General features: G+C 43.3%; 1 protein-coding gene across 6 annotated transcripts in view; it reads left to right on the forward strand.

The window, feature by feature from the left end:
- The window catches only part of smpd3 (sphingomyelin phosphodiesterase 3), a 310,905-nt gene that overhangs the window by 52,100 nt on the left and 232,505 nt on the right, over positions 1 to 26,300 (forward strand). The gene's annotated exons all lie outside the window — the stretch shown is intronic.

The raw sequence follows: 26,300 nt of genomic DNA on the forward strand, positions 1-26,300 counted from the left end.
CATTTCATCCATAATTACCCTTACTACCTGAAAAACCTATACTTAGTTATGCTCCTCCTAACTGATAATTTTCAACATATTGATGTGACACAACTGATTATTTCCTGACAATCAAGTGTTAATTTGAGAAGTATCTTTACCAATCTTTTTTGAGTGTCCTGTATTATTGAATTCTGTTTTCAATTGTTGTAAAGGCTGTAATATGAACACCTCATCACTGGATTGAAATTTTTGGGGTTTGACATGCTTGTTGAACCATTGTTTCATCGTTGTTTATGATGATCTAAAGTGTTCTTGACCTGCTTTTCTGACTCCTGAGAGCCACTCCTAGAAAATAGATACATAGTCTAACGTGATGACTCCTCCTTTAGTTCAGATTTTTTTTTCTCCTTTCCAATTATTAGCAACCCAATTCCAATTAAATAGCATCCTCCTTTAGTATCTCGGATGGGCCCCCACAATTGAGCTTAAACAATGGAATGCACCATTTCTCTAGTGTCATAACATAAGAACATAAGAACAAGGAGCAAGAGTAGGCCATCGAGCCTGCTCCACCATTCAATAAGATCATGGCTGATCTTTTCATAGCCTCAGCTCCACTTACTCGTCCTCTCAACGTAACCCTTATTTTCTTTATTGTTCAAAAAGATATCTAACTAGCTTTAAAAACACTTGCTGAAGTAGCATCAACTACTTCACTGGGCAGGGAATTCCTTTGATTCACAACCCTGTGAGTGAAGAGGTTCCTTCTCAGTTCAGTCCTAAATCTGCTGCCCCTAATTTTGAGGCTGTGCCCGCTTGTCTTAGTTTCACCTGCCACTGGAAACATCTTCTCTACATCTATCTTATCTATTCCTTCATAATTTTGTATGTTTCTATAAGATTTCCCCTCATTACAAAGAACAAAGAAAACTTACAGCCAGGAACAGGTCCTCCAAGCCTGAGCCTGTCCAAATGTACTGTCTAAACCTGTCACCCAATTCCTAAGCATCTGTATCCCTCTGCTCCCCACCTACTCATGTATCTGTCCAGATGCATCTTAAATGAATCTACTGTGTCTGCCTCTACCACCTCTGCTGGCAATGCATTCCAAATGCCCACCACCCTCTGTGTGAAGTACTTGCCATGTGTATCCCCCTTAAACTTTCCACCTCTCACCTTGAAAGCGTGACCTCACGTTATTGAATCCTTCATCCTGGGAAAAAGCTTGTCTCCATCTACCCTGTCTATACCCTTCATGATTTTGTAAACCTCAATTAGATCCCCCCTCAATCTCCTTTTTTCCAATGTAAATAAACCTAACCTATTCAACCTCTCTTCATACTAGTGCCTTCCATACCAGGCAACATCCTCGTAAACCTTCTTTGAACCCTCTCCAAAGCGTCCACATCCTTTTGGTAATCTGGCGACCAGAACTGTACACAGTACTCCAAATGCGGCCGAACCAACGTCCTGTCCAATTTTAACATGACTTGCTAGCTCTTATACTCAACACTCTGTCCAATGAAGGCAAGCATACTATATGCCTTCTTGACTACTCTATCCACCTGTGCAGCAACCTTCAGGGTACAATGGACCTGCACTCCCAGATCTCTCTGCCCATCAACTTTTCCCAAGGCTTTTCCATTCATTGTATAATTCGTTATAGAATTAGTCTTGCCTAAATGTATCACCTCACATTTGTCTGGATTGAAATCCATCTGCCACTTTTCTGCCCAACTCTCCAGTCTATCTATATCCTCCTATATTCCTTGACAGTCCCTTATGCTTTCTGCTGCTCCACCAATCTTCGTGTCGTCTGCAAACTTGTTGAGCATACCAACAGTGCCCTCTTCCAGATCATTTATGTATATCACAAACAACAGTGGCCCCAACACTGACCCCTGCGGAACACCACTGGTCACCTTTCTCCAGTTCAAGAAACTCCCTTCAACTACTACTCTCTGTCTCCTGTTGCTCAACCAGTTCTTTATCCACCTAGCTAGAACACCCTGCACACCATGTGAATTCACTTTCTCCATTAGTCTACCATGGGGAACCTTATCAAAAGCCTTACTGAAGTCCATGTATATGACATCAACACCCCTTCCTTCATCTATCACTTGGTCACTTCCTCGAAGAACTCTATTAAGTTGGTAAGGCACGATCTCCCCCATACAAAACCATGTTGCCTATTACTGATAAGCCCATTCCTTTTTAAATATAAGTAGCTCCTATCCCTCAGTACCCTCTCCAGCAACTTTCCCACCACCGACATCAGGCTCACTCGTCTGTAGTTACCCGGAATATGCCTACTACCGTTCTTGTACAGGGGGAATAACATAAGCAACCTCCCAGTCCTCCGGCACCTCACCTGTATTTAAGGATGCCACAAAGATATCTGCCAGGGCCCCAGCTATTTCCTCTCTCACCTCCCTCAGCAACCTGGGATAGATCCCATCTGGTCCTGGGGATTAGTCCACCTTAATAACCTCTAGCCTACCCAACACATCTTCCATACTTATGTCAACGTGATCCAGACTAATCAAACTTCTATCTCTAATCTCAAGATTCATGTTCCTCTCCTCAGTGAACACTGATGCAGAGGAATCATTCAGAATCTCACCCATTCTCACAGCCTTCCTTCATTATCCTTTAGTGGACCAATCCTTTCTCTCGTTACCCACTTGCTTCTTATATAAGAATAAAATGCTTTGGGATTCTCCTTAATTCTGCTTGCTAAAGCTGTTTAATGACCCCTTTTAGCCCGCTTGTTTCCTCGTTTAAGACTTGTCCTACACTTCTGATATTCCTCCAGGGCCTATTCTGTTCTTAGCTGCCTAGACCTTATGTACGCTTCCCTTTTCCTCTTGGCTAGTCGTACAATTTCTCCTGTCATCCACGATTCATGAATCTTGCATTTCCTATCCTTTGCTTTCAACGGGACATGCCTATCCTGTCTTTGAAAGCCTCGCAAATATCAAATGTGACTTCCCTTCAAATAGCTGTGCCTAATCCACATTTCCGAGCTCCTGCCTAATTTTGATATAATTGGCCTTGGCCCAGTTTAGTACTCTTCCCATAGGACCGCTCTCATCTTTATCTACGAGTATTCTAAAACTTAAAGAATTGTGGTCACTGTTACCAAAGAAATCCCCCACCACAACTTCTACCATCTGTCCTGGCTCAATCCCCAGTACCAGGTCCAATATGGCCCCTTCCCTCGTCGGATTGTTGACATATTGCTCTAGAAAACTCTCCTGGATGCTTCTTACAAATTCTACCCCACCCAGATCTCTGACGCTAGGTGTATCCCAGTCAATGTTGGGAAAATTAAAATCTCCCATCACCACTACCCGATTGCCTCTACATCTTTCTATAATCTGTTTACCTATTTGTTCTTCTACCTCACACTCACTGTTGGGAGGCCTGTAATACAGCCCCAACAATATAACTGCACCCTTCTTATTTCTCAGCTCCACTCATAATGCCTCACTACCTACGACCTCCATAGTGTCCTCCTTTAGCACAGCCATGATATCGTCCTTGACCAGCAATGCAACTCCACCCCCTGTTTTGCTTCCCTCCCTGTCTTGTCTGAAGTATCTATATCCTGGAACATTTAGTTGCCAATCATCATGCCCTTCCTTCAACCAAGTCTCTGTGATTTCCAATAACATCATACTTCCAGGCACCAATCCAAGCCCTAAGTTCATCTGCCTTAAACACTATAGTCCTTGCATTAAAGTTGATGCATTTCAGGCCACCAGTTCGTTTGCACTTATCTGCTCTCTGTCTACTCTTCCCTTTATTAATGCTATCTTCATGATTCTTACAGTCTCCAGTCTCCACCTCGCTGCCTACTTGTTTTCTCCTCTGGTTCCCAGTCCCCTGGCACATTAGTTTAAAATCTCCCCAACAGCAGTAGCAAAAACTCCCCGAAGGACATTGGTTCCAGTTTGGTTCAGATGTAGACCGTCCATTTTGTAATAGTCCACCTTCCCCAGAACCAGTCCTACTGTCCAGCAAATCTGAACCCCTCCCTCCTACACCATCTCTCAAGCCACGTGTTCATCCTGCCTATATTTTCATTTCTACGCTGGCTAGCACCTGGCACTGTAGTAATCCCAAGACCTTTGAGGTCCTCCTCTTTAACTTCTCTCCTAGCTCCCTGAATTCTTTTTTCAGGCCCTCATCTTGTTTTCTACTTGTATCATTGATACCTATATGCACCAAGACAATTGGCTGTTCACCCTCCTCTTTTAGAATGCTCTGCAGCCGATCGGTGACATACCTGACCCGAGCACCTGGGAGGCAACATACCATCCAGAATCCCGTTTTCGGCCACAGAACCGCCTATCTACTCTCCTCACAATAGAATCCCCTATGACTATAGCCCTACAAGTCTTTTTTCCACCCTTCTGAACAGCAGTGCCCGCCACGGTGCCATGATCATGACAACTACTGCCATCTCCTAATGAGCCATCTCCCTCAACAGTATCCAAAACAGTATACCTGTTTTGGAGGGAGATGACCGCATTGGGCACCTGCACTGCCTTCTTACTCTTTTTCTGTCTTTTGGTCACCCATTCACTGTCTCCCTCAGCAATTCTAACCTGTGGTGTGACCAGTTCACTAAATGTGCTATCCATGACCTCCTCAGCATCGCGGATGATCCACAGTGAGTCCATCCGCAGTTCCAGAGCCGTCATGTGGTCAAACAGCAGCTGCAGCTGGTCACACTACTTGCAAGTGTAAGAGTCAGGAATGTCAGACATGTTCCTAAGCTCCCACATCAAGCAAGAGGCACATGCCATGGGTCTGAGGTCCCCTGCCATTGTAAGCTTAGCTTTATATGAACTAACTAAAATCAAACAATGCACTTAAATATGTGAAAAACAACGATAAGAAGGAAATAAAAGCCTTACCTTACAGGGTCTTTTTCTTCTGGTTAGCGGAGAGGGCAGGAGGGAGATACTGCACGTGTAGTATCTCGGGTTTAGCCACTGCCCAAATATAAATTAAGCCCTTACCTTCCCGGCAGCCCTCGCTTCACCTCACCTTCTCTCCTCGCCGCTCTGTCAAAATGGACTAATGTCTAAATTCCAATGAATATAATCCCAATCTACTCAGTCTCTCCTCATAAGCCACTCCCTCAACTCTGGAATCAACCTAGTGAACCTCTTTGGCACGCCCTCTCTTGCCAGTACAACGTTTCTCAAGTAAGGAGCCAAAAACTGCACACAGTACTTTAGGTGTGGCCTCACCAGCACCTTGTACAACTGCAACATTACCTCCCTGCTTTTAAACTCAATCCCTTTAGCAATGAAGGAAGAAAATCCATTTGTCTTCCTACCTACCTGTTGTACCTACAGACTAACCTTCTGTGATTCATACATTAGGACACCCAGGTCCCTCTGCATTGCAGCATGCTGCAACTTTTTACTGTTCAGGTAATAGTCCTTTACAATTCACGTCATTATTCCACAGATTCTTTTTCCAGTTGCTACAATGACAAATGAAAAACCTTATCTATATCAAGTTTTAAACAAACATATCATCCAAGTTTCTTAATAAATATAACTTTCTGATTATTAACGAAACAATGTTAATTCAATAAAAATGCAAAATTTTGTCAGCATGTGCAGTCAGTAATTGAGAAGTTTAATTGCTTATCCCTATAAATATTTCGCAAAGATGCTTGCTTCTGCTGGTTAACAATTTACAAAAAAATATTTAATACAACTAATAATATTTATTTAAAGAGTATATTACACAGTTCTTGTATGTCTAGCTCCCTAATTGAATTGCTGGGCAAGTCCCCAGAGGACTCATGCAGTTTCCTCACATGGTCCCTGATTGGACTTGAAGGTCACATGACTTCTCTGTCAGCACACATCCTTAATGGAACCAACTACTACATTCCTACCCCTTAAATTCCTTATCACATGCTTTAGCTTGGAAGGTATAGTTCTCTCTCTTGAGGTGTACTCCTGTATCCTGGAATCTCCTCAATACTTCTTCTAAATTGGACAAATTTTCTTTTTCAGTAGGTCCTGTTATCCAAGTACACAATAACACCTGACAAGTATTGCTGTAAATTCTCCATGGTCTTTAAAATATAGCACATTTTGAAATTCCAAAGGGCAAGTGGGTTTACTAGTATACCCTTTATGGATGCTTATGGTCCCATATTCCCTCAAAGCATCATACAGCTCTAGTTGCTGAGAGGCATGAATTATGTCTAATTTTGTGAGTGTTTGACCCCCAGCTAGTTTTGTTTATGAATCTTCAGTTTTGTGAATTGTGATAGTTATCCAGCTTTGCTGTTTGGTTTACCATCATCTTGTAATCCCCATAAATGTGAATGATTTTATTGAGTTTCACCACTGAAATATGGATGCTGCTCATTCAGAAAATTGCACTGCTTGAAGGATGCCTAGGTCTTCTAGCCTTTTCACCCTTCTTCAACAACATATAGGGCACAGGCTTAGCTCTGAAAAATAAAGAAGTGGCTTCTGGGTTCACATGAATTTTCAGTTTTACTATTTCTAAATTTTCCCTGGAACACATCTTGGTACTTAATAATGATCTTGATTAAACCACGGTCTTTGATGCTAAAAATTTCTCGCCAATTTTTGTTTGATCTCTTGGAGCCAGTCATGCCCATTAAACTCGATCCCTGATCAGCCACCATGGCTTAAAGGTAGCTCAGTATTGCTGTTGGTAACTCACTGGAGGCACTGTTGTACTCATTATCTTAATGGCCTCCCCATATATGTCATCAGCATGGCCCTCAACACTTTTCAGCTTTAGGGCTGGAACCCTTCTTGAAGTTACTGCTTGGTTTGCTGCCCCACAACGGTGATGGAAGCCTCAGTGTCCACCTCCAACCATAACATCATTCCATTTACCAACAACTCCACTGTGATTGGGGCCACATTGTTCCCCTTTATATTATTGGCACACATAACTGCCTGCTTCACTCTGCACACTTCGGGTCTGTCCAAGACTGTTGGTTTAATATTCTTGTCTCTTCCAGTTCCCAGAATCGTTTCCTTGTTTGGACCTGGGCCTTCACTTAAAGCACCACTGCTGCTTGCATTTTCCCAACCTAACTGGTAGACTGCACTGTTCAGAGCACTTTGCAACTTCTGGGCACCCTTTTCAACACCTTATCCATGATAAAAGTAATCTCCAATAACCTTATTAAATCTATTTCTGATTCTGCCAGAAACTACTTTGTATGGCATCATTATTAATGCTACATAGTAAACAATTAATAAGCTTTGCCTGGTCAGGAAGGAAAGATCACATCCAGAGTGAGACATAGCCCGAGTGAATATATAGTTTGGGGAATCTGGCGACAGTGAGGGAATTTAGTATAGAGGGGGAAAGGTGCTTTTTGTTCGCTGGTTTTGGCCTATAGTTTGTAAGGTTTCTTCAGGGCCCAGAACAAAAGAATAACATCCCAGGTAAATACCCGTAAATTCATTGGTGGGTGATAGCTACTAATTTGGTTGTCTATTATAGGTTACTTTCAGATTAAAAGTAAACAAGGGAAATATTTATAGGTTACAAAATAAAAGATAAGGAAGAATTTTAAAAAAAATCAAATTAAGAACTAAGTAATTACAATAGAGATGCAGGGCCAGGCGAAGTATCATATCCGTGTGACCTAGGAGCTATTGGCTCCTAATGATCACATCTGTAGCAAGTGTTGATTACTTGAGGAACTCCAGCTCAGAGTTACTGAGTTGGAGTCTGGACTTCGAACACCGTGTCACATCAGGGAAGGGGTGGATTATTGTGGTTCTGTTCGCTGAGCTGGGAATTTGTCTTGCAAACGTTTCGTCCCCTATCTAGGTGACATCCTCAGGGCTTGGGAGCCTCCTGTGAAGTGCTTCTGTGATGTTTCCTCCGGCATTTATAGTGGCCTGTCTCTGCTGCTTCCGGTTGTCAGTTCCAGCTGTCCACCGTAGTGGCCGGTATATTGGGTCCAAGTCGATGTGTTTGTTGATAGAGTCTGTGGATGAGTGCCATGCCTCTAGGAATTCCCTGGCTGTTCTCTGTTTGGCTTGCCCTATAATGGTAGTGTTGTCCCAGTCGAATTCATGTTGCTTGTCTTCTGCGTGTGTGGCTACTAAGGATAGCTGGTCGTGTCGTTTTGTGGCTAGTTGGTGTTCATGGATACGGATCGTTAGCTGTCTTCCTGTTTGTCCGATGTAGTGTTTTGTGCAGTCCTTGCATGGGATTTTGTACACTACATTGGTTTTGCTCATGTTGGTTATCGGGTCCTTCGTTCTGGTGAGTTGTTGTCTGAGAGTGGCTGTTGGTTTGTGTGCTGTTATTAGTCCTAGTGGTCGCAGTAGTCTGGCTGTCAGTTCTGAAATTCTCCTGATGTATGGTAGTGTGGCTAGTCCTTTGGGTTGCGGCATGTCCTCATTCCGTTGTCTTTCTCTTAGGCATCTGTTGATGAAATTGCGAGGGTATCCGTTTTTGGCGAATACCTTGTATACGTGTTCCTCTTCCTCTTTTTGCAGTTTCGGTGTGCTGCAGTGTGTTGTGGCCCTTTTGAATAGTGTCTTGATGCAACTTCGTTTGTGTGTGTTGGGGTGGTTGCTTTCATAGTTTAGGACTTGGTCTGTGTGTGTGGCTTTCCTGTATACCTTTGTGGTGAATTCTCCGTTCGGTGTTCTCTGTACCATCACGTCTAGGAATGGGAGTCGGTTGTCCTTCTTCTCTAGTGAATCGGATTCCTGTGAGTGTGGCATTGATGATCCGGTGTGTGTTCTCTATTTCTGTGTTTTTAATTATTACAAAGATGTCATCCACATATCTGACCCAGAGTTTGGGTTGAATTTGTGGTAAGACTGTTTGTTCTAACCTTTGCATTACTGCTTCTGCTATGAGTCCAGAGATCGGTGAGCCCATTCTAGTTCCGTTGATTTGTTCGTATATTTGGTTGTTGAATGTGAAGTGTGTTGTGAGGCACAAGTCCAGTAGTTTAAGTATGCCGTCTTTGTTGATAGGTTCAACATCCTGTTGTCTGTTCTGTATGTCCAGCAGGTTGGCTATTGTTTCTCTGGCTAGGGTTTTGTTGATAGAGGTGAACAGTGCCGTTACATCGAATGAGACCATAGTTTTTTCCTTGTCTATGTGTATATTTCTGATGATGCCCAAGAATTCCTGTGTTGATTGTATAGATTGTCTGGATCCACTGATCAGGTGTTTCAGTTTCTGCTGTAGTTCTTTGGCCAGTTTGTGTGATGGTGTCCCTGGTAGTGATACTATGGGTCTGAGTGGGATGTCTGGTTTGTGCACTTTGGGTAGTCCATAGAATCTGGGGGTGTTGTTGCTTTCAGGTTTCATTCTTTGTAGGTCAAACCTGGTTGTCTGTCCGTTTTTTTATAGATTCCTCAGTGTGTTGTTTATCCTATTGGTGAGCTGTGGGGTGGGGTCAAACTCCCTCTTTTGGTAGGTCTTGGTATCTGCAAGTAGTTGTTGTGCTTTTTGGATGTACTCTGCTTTGTCTAGGATGACCGTCATTCTGCCTTTGTCTGCTGGTAGTATGATTATGTTCTTATCGTTTCTTAGTGATTTTAGTGTTTCCCTCTCCTTGGTGTTGAGGTTATGTGTTTGTCTTTTTCTTGTTATCAGAGGTACGATACTTTGTCTCACTGTTTGTTGTGTCTCTTCCGTCAGTCCATTGTTCCTGAGTGTGCATTCTAGTGCTGCTAGGAAGTCTGCTGTCTTGGCGTCCCTGTGGTTGTAGTTGAGACCCTTGGCCAGTATTGTTCTTTCCGTGTCTGTGAGCTGTCTGTGGGAGAGGTTTTTAACCCAGGTGTGTGTTGTGGTGTCCTCTTCTTTGTGTGTTAGTTTGGCCATTTTTTGTTTTAGTGCCGTTTTTTTGCGGTGTGTTGTCCTGTTCTGTCCTATGGTGACGGCCTGTTCTTTGGTCCGGGTCCATTTCTGATTGGTGGTTTTTGAAATTAACGATTTTTGGCGCGCAATTTCTTGTCTGTATTTGTGAAGTCTGTTGTGAGCGTCTGTAATCATTACCAGGATCATCCTGAATCCGTTCTGCCTGGCTGTGTCCCTGGCTTGTGCGTTGTTGACTGGTGGTCTGTATCTGACACATGGTGGAAGGATTTGATTCTTTCGGCATTCATGCAGGAACTGGAGTTGTTCGTATGTGGCGCTTAGGCGGTTGGCACAGGATTCCCATTTCCTAGCTTGTCTTAGCGTCTCTCGCCCGTAGGTGTTCAAAGTTTGGGAGAACTCCCAAGCACTGAGGATGTCACCTAGACAGGGGACGAAACGTTTGCAAGACAAATTCCCAGCTCAGCGAACAGAACCACAACAACGAGCACCCGAGCTACAAATCTTCTCCCAAACTTTGAAGGGGTGGGTTACTTGGACACTGTTTCAGGAGGCAGTTACACCCCTTAGATTAACTAGGAGAAAGTGAGGACTGCAGATGCTGAAGACCAGAGTTGAAAAATGTGGTGCTGAAACACACAGCAGGCCAGGCAGCATCCAAGGAGCAGGAGAAGCCCTTCCTGAAGGGCCTATGCCCGAAACGTCGATTCTCCTGCTCCTCAGGTGCTGCCTGGCCTGCTGTGTTTTTCCAGCACCACATTTTTCAACACCCCTTAGATTAACTACCTTGAATTTGGTCAGTGGTCAGGGACAGGAGGATGTAATTATGAACAAGGCAGGTAGAGGGATCCAGGAGATAGGCTGAAAGGTTGAGGCTCCTTCAACACTATCTAAAAAGCTTAAGATTCTTGTTCCTTCTGTGGAAGAGAGTGGGGCTTGAGGGAGGATGAGCAAACTGACCATAGCACCATGATATAGAATGCCATTCAAGGGAGTAGAGAGAAAATAGAAATGTAGGTGTAATTTGGGATTGTGTAGTCAGTGGCGAAGATCAAGGGTCCCAAAGACTGTGTTGCCTGCCTAGTGCCCAGTTTCAGTACATCTCATCTGGACTGCAGAGGAACTTGGAGTAGGAGGGGAAAGACCTAGTTGTCTTGGACAATGTAGGTACAATAATATAGATAGTAAGAGGAAACAGGTTCTGCTGAGAGAATAAGAGGAGCTAGGGGCTAAATTGAAAAGCAGAACAAACAAGGTAACGATCTCTGGATTGCTACCTGAACCACAAACAAGTTGGTGCAGGGTCAACAAAGAAGTAATTATGTAGCTTAAAGATAGATGTGGGAGAAACGGGTTCAAATTCATGGGACATTGGCCCCAGTGCTGGGAAAGGAGAAATCTGTTCCGATGGGTCGAGCTCCATTTGAATCATTCTGGGACCAGAGTCCTGGCAAATTACATAACTAGAGCTGTGAATAAGGCTTTAAACTAAATTGTGGGGGTTGGGTGAGGAGTTCAATTTCATGAAATATTACAGGAAAGGTTAAAGTTGAAGTGGGCAGATTCAGTAGAGTTTACTAAAGTTTCCAGAACAAGCAATAAGATAGATAGTATAGAAAGGGTCAGAAATCTAACTTGAGGTACAGCAGATAGAGGGACTGCTATGAGAAGGAGAGACAGTCAACACAGGACTAAGAGTGGATTGCAGCAGTGTACAAAATAGTGGATTACAGCAGTTCTTACACAGAATACAAAACAAGATGAGTGATCTATAGCACACGTACAATGTTGTAGGTATCACAGAGATGTATCTGCAAGGGGATCAGGGCTGGGAACTAAATATCTAAGGATGCACATCCTATTGAAAGGACAGGCAGATGGACAGAGGGAATGGGGTTACCTTGTTAATAAGAAATGAAATTAAACCAACGGCAAGAAGTGATATGGAGTTGGAAGACGTAGAATCTGTATGTGCAGAGTTGAGGAACCAATAAGGAAAAAAGTTGTCTTGGTCCAAGCCAACTGGATTATTCCTCTCCTAATCCAAGTTCCTCTGCAGCCCAGCTGAAAGTTGTGGACAGGCCTCCGAGCAGTAATCAAGAAGAAAAAGGCACTATTATAGTAATCATGGGAGAATTCAATAAGAAGGTGGGCTGGGAAAATCATGTTGGGAGCAGATCTCAAAAAAAAGGAATATCAATAAAAGGGATCCATACTGCCCTGGTGTAGTCATCAAAACATCTCTGACCCATCAACTTTCACAAACATGAAAGGCTACCATTCCATGTCAGTTTGCACATTTAACACTAGTGCTTTAGGCTGTGTCAAAGAGCTGTACTGGGTGAAGGGGCTTTTCAGTTTCAATCAATTACAGTGATAGTAATATGCTATTTGCAATTTCACTGGGTCCACTTGTTTCCCAGGCTTCCATTCCATCGCTGTGCAGCAGATATGCAATCACCATTTCGAACTTTATGTAGATATGTACAAGGTTCTCACGCAGCTTTCATAATAGTTTTGTCCTGCAGCAATCCACTTTTCCTGACCTCAAAGCTGGATTAATAAGTGTCAGCATGGAAATAGGGGAAATGGGGGTGCTGTGGGCAAGTGATTCGACTAGTAATACAGAGGCCAAAGCTGGATGGGTCAGAGATGTTTTGATGACTACACCAGTGCAGTATGGATCTCTTTTATTGATATTCCTTTTTTTGAGATCTGCTCCCAACATGATTTTCCCAGCCCACCTTCTTATTGAATTCTCCCATGATTACTATAATAGTGCCTTTTTCTTCTGGATGTTTGAGTACGTGAGTTCAAATCTCATCACAGCATCTGGTGGAATTTAAATTGGAACTATCAAATCTAGAACTGAAAGCTAGTGATCAGCAATGATAATGAAACAATTGTTCACTAATGTGTTGTGTGCTTCAGAGATCTGAATAAGTGAAAGGAACAAAGTGAAGAATAAAGAGTACTAACAAAAAGCAGTTCTGCAAACAACAAATCATCACTTTGCAGCCTCCTGTTGCTCAGTGTCAATTCAAATCTTACTTCCATTACAAGAGAAAAGGCCACTTATTAAGCAGCAACCCAAAACGGACAACATTGGAAAGTTGTGGAATCAAATAATATTGATGGTTCAAAAATTAAGTAGACACTGCAGTACACAATTTAACATTGAAAAACACATTTACATGTATACCCTTGTACAACTGCAAATCATTTTCTCATCTTCCTTACATATCTATGAAGTGTACACCTTGTAGCCTCAGTAAAGGTGGAGGTAGGTTGCTCACATCCTCCCTCTGACTGCTGAGATGTCTTGGCTGATGTGTTCTGGATTTTGGAGTATCAATGCTCCACTGAAGACAGTACCTCAGCTACTGAAAAAGGCCCACAGATGATTTTCTAACTGTACTGCTAGTTGACCTTTTAAGTGGGCACTTAAGAGCCTGATCCTACCATTGCTGATATTAAACCCAACAGCAGATAAGGAGCTCATGTGCAGAAAACAACAAGTAAATCCATGTGGAGTAGTTAGTGGCTGCCAAATGGATGCGCCTTGTTTAAAGGCATTTAATGCCCTATTGGAGAACCTGATTTGGGAATGAAGTTACCAGTTGAAAGCCACCTCCCTGCCCTAACTGTCAACAAACCCAAGTGCACATCTGTGGCCTGAACTCCAGTGACAATGCTACACAGCTCCCATGCAATTCACTAGATTTGACAGCCCCAATAGGTTGTCATCTCTAGGAGGACAGGTCTGCTGCTCCTGGGGAACTTTTTTATTGGGAAGATCCATCACCTTCCAGTCAATTAGAGCTTAATACTGCAGATCTTTCCTCAAAAAGATGTGATTCACTGGCTCTCCAATGGATGGGTGAGGCCCCCGTCACCTTTACTAAATACTACAAATTGCTATGAGGATACTGTGAAGTAAGTCAAAGATAGGAAAACCAGCAAAGGATGACTAAAAACAAAAGAAAAAAAGGAAAATAAAGAGTAAACTAGTAAGAAATACAAATCAAATACTGAAGTGTTTTACAAGTAGATCAAATAGGAGAAAGTGAGGACTGCAGATGCTGGAGATCAGAGCTGAAAATGTGTTGCTGGAAAAGCGCAGCAGGTCAGGCAGCATCCAAGGAGCAGGAGAATCGACGTTTCAGGCTTGAGCCCTTCTTCAAGAGTGAGGAACGTGTACCAAGCAGGCTAAGATAAAAGGTAGGGAGGAGGGACTTGGGGGAGGGGCATTGAAAATGCGATAGGTGGAAGGAGGTCAAGGTGAGGGTGATAGGCCGGAGTGGGGGGTGGGGGCGGAGAGGTCAGGAAGAAGATTGCAGGTTAGGAAGGTGGTGCTGAGTTTGAGGGTTGGGACTGAGACAAGGTGGGGGGAGGGGAAATGAGGAAACTGGAAAAATCTGAGTTCATCCCTTGTGGTTGGAGGGTTCCTAGGCGGAAGATGAGGCGCTCTTCCTCCAGCCGTCGTCTTGCTATGGTGTGGCAATGGAGGAGTCCAAGGACCTGCATGTCCTTGGTGGAGTGGGAGGGGGAGTTGAAGTGTTGAGCCACGGGGTGGTTGGGTTGGTTGGTCCGAATGTCCCAGAGGTGTTCTATGAAACGTTCCACAAGTAGGCAGCCTGTCTCCCCAATATAGAGGAGGCCACATCGGATGTAGCGGACGCAGTAAATGATGTGTGTGGAGGTGCAGGTGAATTTGTGGCGGATATGGAAGGATCCCTTGGGGCCTTGGAGGGTAGTAAGGGGGGAGGTGTGGGCGCAAGGTTTGCATTTCTTGCGGCTGCAGGGGAAGGTGCCGGGAGTGGAGGTTGGGTTGGTGGGGGGTGTGGACCTGACGAGGGAGTCACGGAGAGAGTGGTCTTTTCGGAACACTGATCGGGGAGGGGAGGGAAATATATCCCTGGTAGTGTGGTCCGTTTGGAGGTGGCGGTAATGACGACGGATGATACGATGTATATGGAGGTTGGTGGGGTGGTAGGTGAGGGCCAGTGGGGTTCTGTCCTGGTGGCGATTGGAGGGGCGGGGCTCAAGAGCGGAGGAGCAGGAAGTGGAGGAGATGCGGTGGAGAGCATCGTCAATCACATCTGGGGGGACATTGCGGTCCTTGAAGAAGGAGGCCATCTGGGATGTTCAGTATTGGAACTGGTCCTGCTGGGAGCAGATGCGGCAGAGACGAAGGAATTGGGAATAGGGGATGGCGTTTTTACAGGGTCAGGGTGGGAGGAGGTGTAGTCTAGGTAGCTGGGGAAGTCGGTCGGTTTATAGTAAATGTCCGTGTTGATTCAGTCGCCCTAGATAGAAATGGAGAGGTCTAGGAAGGGGAGGGTGGATTCTGAGATGGTCCAGGTAAATTTGAGGTCGGGATGGAAGGTGTTGGTAAAGTGGGTGAACCTTTCAACCTCCTCGTGGGAGCACGAGGCAGCACCAATACAGTCATCGATGTAGCGGAGGAAAAGGTGGTGCCAGTGTAACTGTGGAAGATGGACTGTTCGACATATCCTACAAAGCGCCAGGCATAGCTGGGGCCCATGCGGGTGCCCATGGCTACTCCTTTGGTTTGGAGGAAGTCGGAGGATTGGAAAGAGAAGTTGTTCAGAGTGAGGACCAGTTCAGTCAGTCGAAGGTGGGTGTCAGTGGAAGGGTACTGGTTGGTGTGGCGGGAAAGGAAGAAGTGGAGGGCTTTAAGTCCTTTGTGATGGGGGATGGAGGTGTACAGGGAATGGATGTCCATGGTGAAGATAAGGTGCTGGGGACCAGGGAAGCAAAAATCATGGAGGAGGTGGAGGGTGTGGGTGGTGTCCCGAACATTAGTGGGGAGTTCTTGGACTAAGGGGGACAGGACCGTGTCGAGGTATGCAGAGATGAGTTCGATGGGGCAGGAGCAGGCTGTGACAATGGGTCGGCCGGGGCAGTCAGGTTTGTGGATTTTGGGCAGGAGGTAGAAACGGGCGGTGCAGGGTTGTGGGACTATGAGGTTGGAGGCGGTGGATGGGAGAGCCCCTGAGGTGATAAGGCTGTGGATGGTCTGGGAGATGATGGTTTGGTGGTGGGAGGTGGGGTCATGGTCAAGGGGGCAGTAGGAGGAGGTGTCCACAAGCTGGCATTTAGCCTCAGCCATGTAAATGTCGGTGCGCCAAACTACTACCGCGCCTCCCTTGTCTGCCGGTTTGATAGTGAGGTTGGGGTTGGAACAGAGGGAGTGGAGGGCTGCACATTCCGAGGGTGAGAGGTTGGAGTGGGTGAGAGGGGTGAGGCGGTTAATGTCACGATGGCAGTTGGCTATGATTGAGAGCAGGTGAGAAGCCAGCACGGGGTGTCCAGGTGGATGGGGTGTGTTGGAGGCGGGAGAAGGGGTCGTCAGAGGGTGGGCAAGAATCCTGGTTGAAGAAGTAGGCGCGGAGGTAAAGGCGGTGGAAGAATTGTTCGATGTCTCGCTGCGTGTTGAACTCATTAATCCAAGTGCGTAGGGGAATGAAGGTGAGGCCTCTGCTGAGGACTGATCTTTCATCCTCAGAGAGGGGTAGTTCTGGAGGAATGGTGAAAACATGGAAGGGCTGGGAGCTAGGACCTGGTGTGGGGCTGGAGCTGGGAGTGGGGGCGGGGTTAGGCGTGGGGGTGGGAATCGGGCGGGGATGGAGATCGGGACGGGGGTGGGGTTCGGTGTGGGGACACCCTCCTTCGACTGACTGAACTGGTCCTCACTCTGAACAACTTCTCTTTCCAATCCTCCCACTTCCTCCAAACCAAAGGAGTAGCCATAGGCACCCGCAAGGGCCCCAGCTATGCCTGCCTCTTCATAGGATATGTGGAACAGTCCATCTTCCACAGCTACACTGGCACCACCCCCCACCTTTTCCTCCACGACGTCGATGACTGTATTGGCGCTGCCTCGTGCTCCCACGAGGAGGTTGAACAGTTCATCCACTTTACCAACACCTTCCACCCCAACCTCAAATTTACCTGGACCATCTCAGACTCCTCCATCCCCTTCCTATACCTCTCCATTTCTATCTCGGGCGACCGAATCAACACGGACATTTACTATAAACCGACCAACTTCCCCAGCTACCTAGACTACACCTCCTCTCACCCTGCCCCCTGTAAAAACGCCATCCCATATTCCCAATTCCTTCGTCTCTGCCGCATCTGCTCCCAGCAGGACCAGTTCCAATACCGAACATCCCAGATGGCCTCCTTCTTCAAAGACCGCAACTTCCCCCCAGATGTGATTGACGATGCTCTCCACCGCATCTCCTCCACTTCCCACTCCTCTGCCCTTGAGCCCTGCCCCTCCAATCGCCACCAGGACAGAACCCCACTGGTCCTCACCTACCACCCCACCGACTTCCAGATACATCATATCATCCTTCGTCATTTCCGCCACCTCAAAACAGACCCCACCACCAGGGATATATTTCCCTCCCCTCCCCATCGTTATTCCGAAAAGACTACTCCCTCCGTGACTCCCTCATCAGGTCCACACCCCCCACCAACACAACCTCCACACCCAGCACCTTCCCCTGCAACCACAAGAAATGCAAAGCTTGCGCCCACAACTCCCCCTTACTTCCTTCCAAGGCCCCAAGGGATCCTTCCATATCCGCCAGAAGTTCACCTGCACCTCCACACACATCATTTACTGCATCCGCTGCACCTGATATGGACTCCTCTATATTGGGGAGACAGGCCGCCTACTTGTGGAACGTTTCAGGGAACACCTCTGGGACACCTGGACCAACCAACCCAACCACCCCGTGGCTCAACACTTCAACTCCCCCTCCCACTCCACCAAGGACATGCATGTCCTTGGACTCCTCCATCGCCAGACCATAGCAACATGACGGCTGGAGGAAGAGCGCCTCATCTTCCGCACTGGAACCCTCCAACCACAAGGGATGAACTCAGATTTCTCCAGTTTCCTCATTCCCCTCCCCCCACCTTGTCTCAGTCCCAACCCTCGAACTCAGCACCATCTTCCTAACCTGCAATCTTCTTCCTGACCTCTCCGCCCCCACCCCCACCCCCCACTCTGGCTATCACCCTCACCTTAACCTCCTTCCACCTATCGCATTTTCAACGCCCCTCTCCCAAGTCCCTCCTCCCTACCTTTTATCTTAGCCTGATGGCACACTTTCCTCATTCCTGAAGAAGGGCTCATGCCCGAAACGTCGATTCTCCTGCTCCTTGGATGCTGCCTGACCTGCTGCGCTTTTCCAGCAACACATTTTCAGCTCAAGTAGATCAAATACAAGAGCACATGCAAATTAAATGTTAGTCCCTTAAAGGATGAGAGTGAGGAATTAACAATGGGAAGCAAGGAAAATTTAGAGACTTTGAACAAATCTTTTGTGTTATCTTTATTGTAGAAGATATTTAAAAATATCTAATACAGTAATACAAAATCATGGAGGCAAATAGGAAAGAGGCATTTAAACCATTCATTTCTCACAAAATTGAGTTCCAAGCTTGTAGGGGACTAAAGGTTTGCAAATTTCCTGGATTTAATGCCTGGGACCTAATGTTTTAAAAGAAGTAGCTGCAGAGATGGAGATAGCATTGTTTGTGATTTTTAAAACTTTTCATATTCTGGAAAAGTTTTAGTCAATTAGAAATCCTCAAATGTAATTCTCTTGTTCAAGAAAGGAGACACAACTCAGGAAACTACAACCCAATTAGACTGATATAGGTCATTGGGAAAATGTTGGAATTAATTCAGGGATTACTAGCAGACGTTTAGAAAATCATCATTTAATCAAGCGGAGTTAAAATGGTTTATGCAAAAGAAATGATACTTGACAAATTCATTAGTGTACTTTGAGATGGAATGAATCAGGAAATGTAATGTATTTAGATTTCCAAAATGTATTAGATAAGGTGTCCTATTAAATCTTCCTGCAAAAGAACTCAGGGTGATGGGAGTAATATACTATTGTTACGACACATGGTAAATCCTCCTGCTAAATTTAAAACCAGCAACACAGAAAAGATTTATCCCGTGTAGTAATCTGTAAGAATTTGAGTGGTCAAGAACTATTTAAAGGAAAAATTAACAACTTTATTTCTTAAAGTATAACAGAGAATAATTAGCTAACCTCTATTTACAATTTCTTCTTCTAACCTTCCCTTTTATAATACTAGTCCAATAAAACTCCCAATCAAGATTTACAAAAAACACTCTTCTTGTCTCAAAACTAGGCAGCTTTCGTTCTTCTAGATTTGGATCTTCCTATGTCTTCTTTTCTTCTTCTTTGGAATTTCTATGTCACAGGTTACTGATCAAAAAGTTATTTTTAAGAGAGCTATTTTTCAAGCAGTTTGTTTACAGGCTGGGCTTGGCAGTTCTCCTCTCAACTGTTCAATGTTCCTCGGTCTTAAACACCAAATCATCGGATTGTGTCATTAGCTTTTAAGATTGTCAAAACATTAAATTCAAACTGCATTGGAGTTTGTTATTTTTTGGGGTATATCTTACAGAATTCGAATTTGTTTTTGACTCCAGGCAATGAGCTAATCGAGTTGCTTGAGCAAGTGTTACATAGTTGCCTTATTGAAAACACTTGGTGCGGTGTCCTGTAGTTCTGCTGCGTTTAACTCTCTTAAAGTACACTCACATCTTAATAACACTATGAGCTTGAATAGAAGATTGGCAAATTAACAGGGCATCGGGAGTCAGAATAAATGTGTCATTCTTGGGTTGATAAACTTTAATTGACAGAGTATGACAGGGATCAGAGCTGAATTCTCAAATGTTTCCAATCTCTATTAATGACTTGGTCGAAGAGACTGAATATATTATAGCTAAATTTGCTGATGATCCAAAAGATAGGTGGAAAGCAAATTGTGAGGAGGACATGACAAATCTGCAAAATTCTGGAGATAGGTTAAGTGAGATACACGTGGTTATAATGTGGCAAAATGTAAGTTTATCCACATTGGAAGCAAGGATAGGAAGGAGAAATTTTATTGAAGTATAATGAAATTACGGAATGCTGTGAAACAGGGGTATCTATGTGTCCTTGTGCATGGAATACAAAGTTTAGCACAAAGATATACCAAGTAAATAGAAAAGCAAAAGAGTTGTTGGCCTTTCTTGCAAGGGGATGAAAGTATAAGATTAGGGAAGTCTTGCTACAATTATACATGATGTAGGCAGGAAAAACTAGAGTACTGCATAGAAAGTGCCTTCCCAGTGAATAGAACTGGACCTGCATTTTAAAGACAATTGCTATCTGGTAAAAAGAGGATTTCTACAGACTCCTTCTTGATCATATTTACATTTAATTAACATTGGAAAATAAGCTCTTAAATATCCTCTGAGTGTACAAATACTGGTAAAAGGTCAAGTCAGGAAAATTGCTCAGAGTGGGTGTAAACACTTTGCCTGGCAGGAATTTCCAACATATAGTTGAAGAGTTTTTATCTTGCAGTTTATTTATAAAAGATATTGCATGAGCTATTGAATAAAAATATACCAATGAACTGTTGCAATGTCAAAATTGCTACGAAATGTTATGAGTTATTGGGAAATTATAAATAAATTTGCAGTAAGCTGGTGGTATTGGCTTTGAACTTACAATCCTAGCGACCCAATCTAACACTCTGGGGACATTGGTTCAAATGCCATAACAGTAGTCAGTGGAATTTAAATGCAATTTATGAGTCACGAATTAAAAGCTGTAGTCCCAATTCAAATATTGTCAATTGTCTTAAAAAACAAGTAGTTCACTGATACACTTTAGGGAAGAAAATCTGTCTAACTCTAGGATCTAAGCAGTGTTACTGACTCTGAAATGGCCTGGCATACCACTCGATTGTAACATTGCAAAGTTAGAAAGGAATGAAAGAAGGTGGACCAGCTGACACCAAACTAGCAAATATATAGTAACACTACCACCTGCAAATTCCCCTTCAAGCCATTCTGACGTGGAATTATATCACTGTTTCTTCAGTGTCATTGGAACAAAATCCTAGAGTTCCCTCCCTAATAGTATTCTGGGTTTAACCTATAGCACATGGACTGCAGCAGTTCAAGAAGGCAGCTCACCAGCACCTTCTCAATGGTGACTAGGGGGTGGGCAAGTAAAATGCTGGCCAAGTCAGCAATGCATATATCCATAAGTGAATCTGCGAAAGTTCTCTTGTTAATATTTGAGGATTAATGCAAATATTGAGAGATTTGTCCAACATACTAGCTAAGCAACAGTCTGACATTGTCATACTTAGGAATCATACCTGAAAAACAATGTCCAAAATACCAACATCACCATTCCTGGATATGTCATGTTTCACCAGCATGACAAATCCACCAGAGGTGACAGCACAGTGATAGAGTCAGGAGGGAGTTGCTTTGGAAGTCCTCAACGACTCCAGAACCCATGATGTCTGATGACATCTAGACTATATTTGACAATGATACATTCTGCTGAGTGAATGTTTCATCTTTTTCTCCTCCTGAGGCCCTCGCCATAGTTTTACCAATTTTATTCATGCCATATGATAAAAAAAAGCTGGAGACTCTGTATCCTGCAAAGGCTATTCTAGTAAAAGTACTGAATGTGAAGATCTCAACCCACGGGAGGGGTCTGTCGGTTTTGCGATCAGTCAATAAACACTAGCAATTCAGTCTGGTTCTGTAAGATTTCACACTTTATTTACAGCCAGGCACAGGTTGTCCAGCAACACAGGGGTTAAACATTTCTGTGTCCCCCAGAGAAACTGCGCGGATGGGTTAAGACAAAGACATTTTTTATACCTTTTTGAAAAGAGGCACAGACATAATTGCAAAGCAAATTCAAACAGTTACCAATCAAATTGAATAAAATGGCTTCACTGACAGCAGCTTAGTCCAGTAGTATTTCCTGGGAACCAACCTTACTTCCCACATCCAAACACACCTATCTCGCAAAACTATTCTTTACACCTGCACTTGCAAGGTCAGTTAGGATGGCTAGTAATGTGTTATCGAGTCTAGTTATTTCTATGCTGTAAGGGAAGCATTGTCTGCTAATCTTTGTTGAGGCACACTATGGTTAGTTCAGGATTGCAACTTTTAGCAGGGATAAAAGCCATTTTATGCCGTTTTTAAGCAGAATTGTCAATTTGCAGCGTAGAAGCCATTTTGTTACGTTTTTTGCATTAAGAAGCCATTTTATTACTGCCTATGTTAGTAAGAGCATGTATGAAATGGTTGTTTCTGACTACAACTAATTACTTCAGACTGTATTCAGATTTCAGATCCTCAAGTACTTGAGCTCCAGAACCAGCTCCACCCCTAGTCAAATTTTCTAGTACAGATTCAACAATAGCATCTATTTGGCATTGTGAAAAATTGCCTGGGCGTGGCCTGTCCATAAAACACAGGACAAACCATTTCACCCAGTTATTGCCTTGCCAGCAAAAATGATAGAAGATGTCAGTAGCAGTGTTATCGAGCAGCACTTGTTTAGCAATAACCAGCTCAGTGACACTTAGTTTGGGTTCACAGCCCAGCTCCTGCCCTTGTTCTAAAAATGAACTAAAAAGCTGAACTCAAGAAATGGGACGATAATGACTGCTTTTGATGTCAAAAATAGTAAAACTGAAACTAATTGGAATATGGAAGGGGGAAGTTGAAAACTCTATTAGTTGGAGTCTCACTTGCATGAAGAAAATGATTTTTGTTGTTGGATGCTGTAAATTTTAGATCTTGTAATTTAAGCACAAATCCTAATATTAATTTGTTAATTTGAGAATCTAATACAGTAACTCGGGAAATTTACTTTGGTGGCGAGTAATGCCATTAAGACAAGGCAGTAACTTTATGGGCATATAATGCCTTTCAGTTTAGCTTAGTGTGCAGGTTGACACCCGGTCACTCCCCAGCACCTTCCACTTCCAATTGCACAGTAGATACCTTCACTTTCAAACTTCTTGCATGCTGTGGTCACTGAAAATTTGCTCATTAACTTTTTCCAAGTCACAACACACAGCATGATCAATTACATCATTATATTCTGTTTGGCCAAGGTTAGGTGAGGCTTTATGCTAATTAGTTTATGGGATGCATAATCAATCTCTGAATGACTCTTAAGGGCAATGAACATTGATTGATGTCATCTCTCGCTATCTTCTGACTGGTTCCTTAAGCTGTCAATTATCCTGGGTTCATCCTATTCATTAAGTTTCACTATTATCATCTTAAAACATTCCACTAAGAGGATAGTTTAAAATTTTCTTTACTTAGTTCCCATCAAATCAGGCATCCACTTGTCACTGACTATTTGCTTTTCCTTGGAGCCATGTGTTAGCTATTTCTACTGTATTTGAATGCTTGGAAACAGTTTATATTAACCTTCACAATTTACAGGACTGGATATATTATAAAATGTTGCTTATGACTTCAAAGTTATATAAAAACTAACACAGAAGATCAGAAAATATTAACACAAATACATTATATTAAAAGTGTGAAATAATGAAATATGATTCAGTGAAGTCTGAATGATGAAAATCTAAAGGATCATATAGTTACAAACTTTACAAAGGTAACTCTAAATCATAGGTTATATTTGGTCAAAAAATTACTTCACATAATTTTTCTTCAAAAATACAAAGAGTGCAACTGTGGTCTTTTGTTTTCCTTTTTGCCACCTTAGTCATTAATAAAGGGTAGCTATTAAGTTGAGAGTACATGTGTTTTCTTACTTGGCTTTGAGGTTAGACAGGGGCCTCTCAGCTTTGCAGCTGTAACTCTAAAACCTTAGTGTATTGTCTTCATTATCATGATTGTTCGCAGTCCCAAGGTCAAATGAAGCTAAGCCAAGTCATATAATATTACAGTCCTGAGATTTGCATTGGCTGCTGTTACCTTGTGTGATTATAACTATACAACGTAAATCATGAAATGCTAGTTTCTTCATTCGTCCTGCAAAGCCTATCATCTCAGTCCCAGAACATCAGTGAAGGAGTTCTACAGGATAACATCCTAGGTCCAACCATTTTCACTGGTTTTGTCAATGATTTTCCTTCCATCATGAAATCAAAAGTGATAATGTTCGTGATGATTGTACAATGTTCAGCACCATTTATGACTCCTCAGGTTTAGTTTGTGTCCGTATACAGCAACATTCAGGTTTGGGCTATTGAGTGGCAAGTAATATTCAAGTTATACAAGTAAGCACGCAGTGACCATCTCCAACAAGAGCAAATGTCTTTGGCACAGTCATTGACGTTAACATTGCTGAATGCGTCACTATCAACCTCCTTGGGGTTACCACCTGAAACTTAACTTGACTAGCCTTATATGGGCTGTGGCTACAAGAGTCTGACAGAACTAGGAATTCTGCAGTGAGTCAGCTGACTCCACAAAGCCTATCCATGGCATTGAAAAGTTATCAGGATAGGTAATAGTGTGGATTTAGGGCGAGAATGCAGATCAACCATGATCTTATTGAATAGAGGAGCAAGCCTGTAGGACAGAATGGCCTGCTATTGTTTCATATGTTTATATATCCAGCATTTATAAGACACAAGCAGGTGTTTTGGAATACTCCCAATTGCCTGAATGAGTGTGACTACAGCAACACTTGAGAAGCTGAACACCGTTCAGGAAAAAGCAGTTCATTTGATCAGCATTCTATCCGCTATATACAACATTCAACTATTCCACCACCAATGTAGAGTAGTGTGTGTGATATACAAGATGCAGTGCATGGTTCCAGATCCATGATGGGCAAAAGTGAGGACTGCAGATGCTGGAAATCAGAGTCTAGATTAGAGTGGTGCTGGAAAAGCACAACAGGTCAGGCAGCATCCGAGGAGCAGGAAAATCGATGTTTCAGGCAAAAGCCGTCCAGATCCATGATTCCCACCAGCAAGATGGACAAGGACAGCATGATGAATAGGAATACTGTCACCTCTGAGTTCCCCTCAAGGTCATGCACCATCCTAACTTGGAATCGTATCATCATTCTTTCACTGTTGCTGAGTCCTTTCGTAACAACATACCCATACCAACTGAACTGCACTTGTTTAAGAGTGCTGCTAATCACTGACTTCAAAGACAATTAGGAAATGGTATCAAATATTGACCAAGCTAGAAGGCCCACATCCCATAAAAAGAAAATAGCTGTTCCTCAGAGTTTACTTGAGCCAGAGATGGGCACGTGTTGTTTGTATACTCTGTACAGATTATAAGATCCCATGTTATTGGAAAGGCGCAATGAAATTGAACATTCTGGAAAGTCACAAGTAAATATCAGGGATGTTTGAGCAGAACCAGCTGAGCTCAAACACTTTGTAAGAGTGGCACCACATTGGTTTTCCTTCTCTTCTTGGGGAGTTACACAGAGTCAAGGATGACTTGCTTCCACTCCAGTTTGATAGATTCTGAATTGGTTGATCAGTCCAATGTGGAATCTGAATATTGTGCCATATATGAGGTAGGTGGTGCTTGGAGGGGAGGGTAAATTAGTTTGTGAGCTTTAACGAATGTCTCAACTTCACCTGTGTGTGTCCTTACAATGTCTCTCAATGTATTTGGTGCCTTCTCAAAGTAAATCTTCTCCATTTTGGTCAGTCACAAGTCAGAGACTCCCATGATCTTTGAATTGGTGAAGATTTTTTATTTCTTCAAAGACATCTCTCCTTCACGAACATCCCTAAAGCATTTCCACTTTCTTTCTGCAAATCCAAGGGGAACTGCTGCTTAAAGAATCTGGTGTTAGGTACAAAAATGACATGTCCTACCCAGCGGAGCTGGTTTTGAGTCATTAACACCTCGACGCTGAGCATATTGGCTTGGGACAGGATACTGCTATTAGACTGTTATAATACCTTGAAACCAGAAATGCTCGTGTGTGTCTTTCATTCCATGAGTTCACACTGTAGCTCACTGGTTCTACATTGAGGATATGGATCCAACCACATGTATTTCATGCAGTTTTGCAGTTTGTTTTATTCTGGACCATTTGTACATCTCTTCCTATTCTCATTTCTTTCAAGTACCTGATAAATTACCACAAGTCAGGAATTCAGTGTTAGAATCTTTTGTTCATAATGTACATAAATGCTGAAGAAACAATGGTACTGAACATAAGAACATAAGAGCAAGAGTAGGTCATCTGGCCCATTGAACCTGCTCTGCCATTCAATAACATCATGGCTGGTCTTCTCATGGATTCAGCTCTACTTACCCACCCACGCACCATAACCCTTAATTCCTTTACCATTCAAAAATATATCTATTTTTGCCTTAAAAATATTCAGTGAGGTATCCTCAACTATTTCACTGGGCAGCGAATTCAACAGATTCACAACCTTTTGGGTGAAGAATTTCCTCCTCAACTCAGTCCTAATCTGGTCCCCCTTATTTTGAGGCTATGCTCCCTAGTGCTAGTGAAGGTATTTGATGTGGTGTTTATAGCTGTTGAAGCCTACAATTA

The sequence above is a fragment of the Chiloscyllium punctatum genome, chromosome 26 (genome assembly GCF_047496795.1).
Source record: "Chiloscyllium punctatum isolate Juve2018m chromosome 26, sChiPun1.3, whole genome shotgun sequence".
Taxonomy (NCBI): Eukaryota; Metazoa; Chordata; class Chondrichthyes; order Orectolobiformes; family Hemiscylliidae; genus Chiloscyllium; species Chiloscyllium punctatum.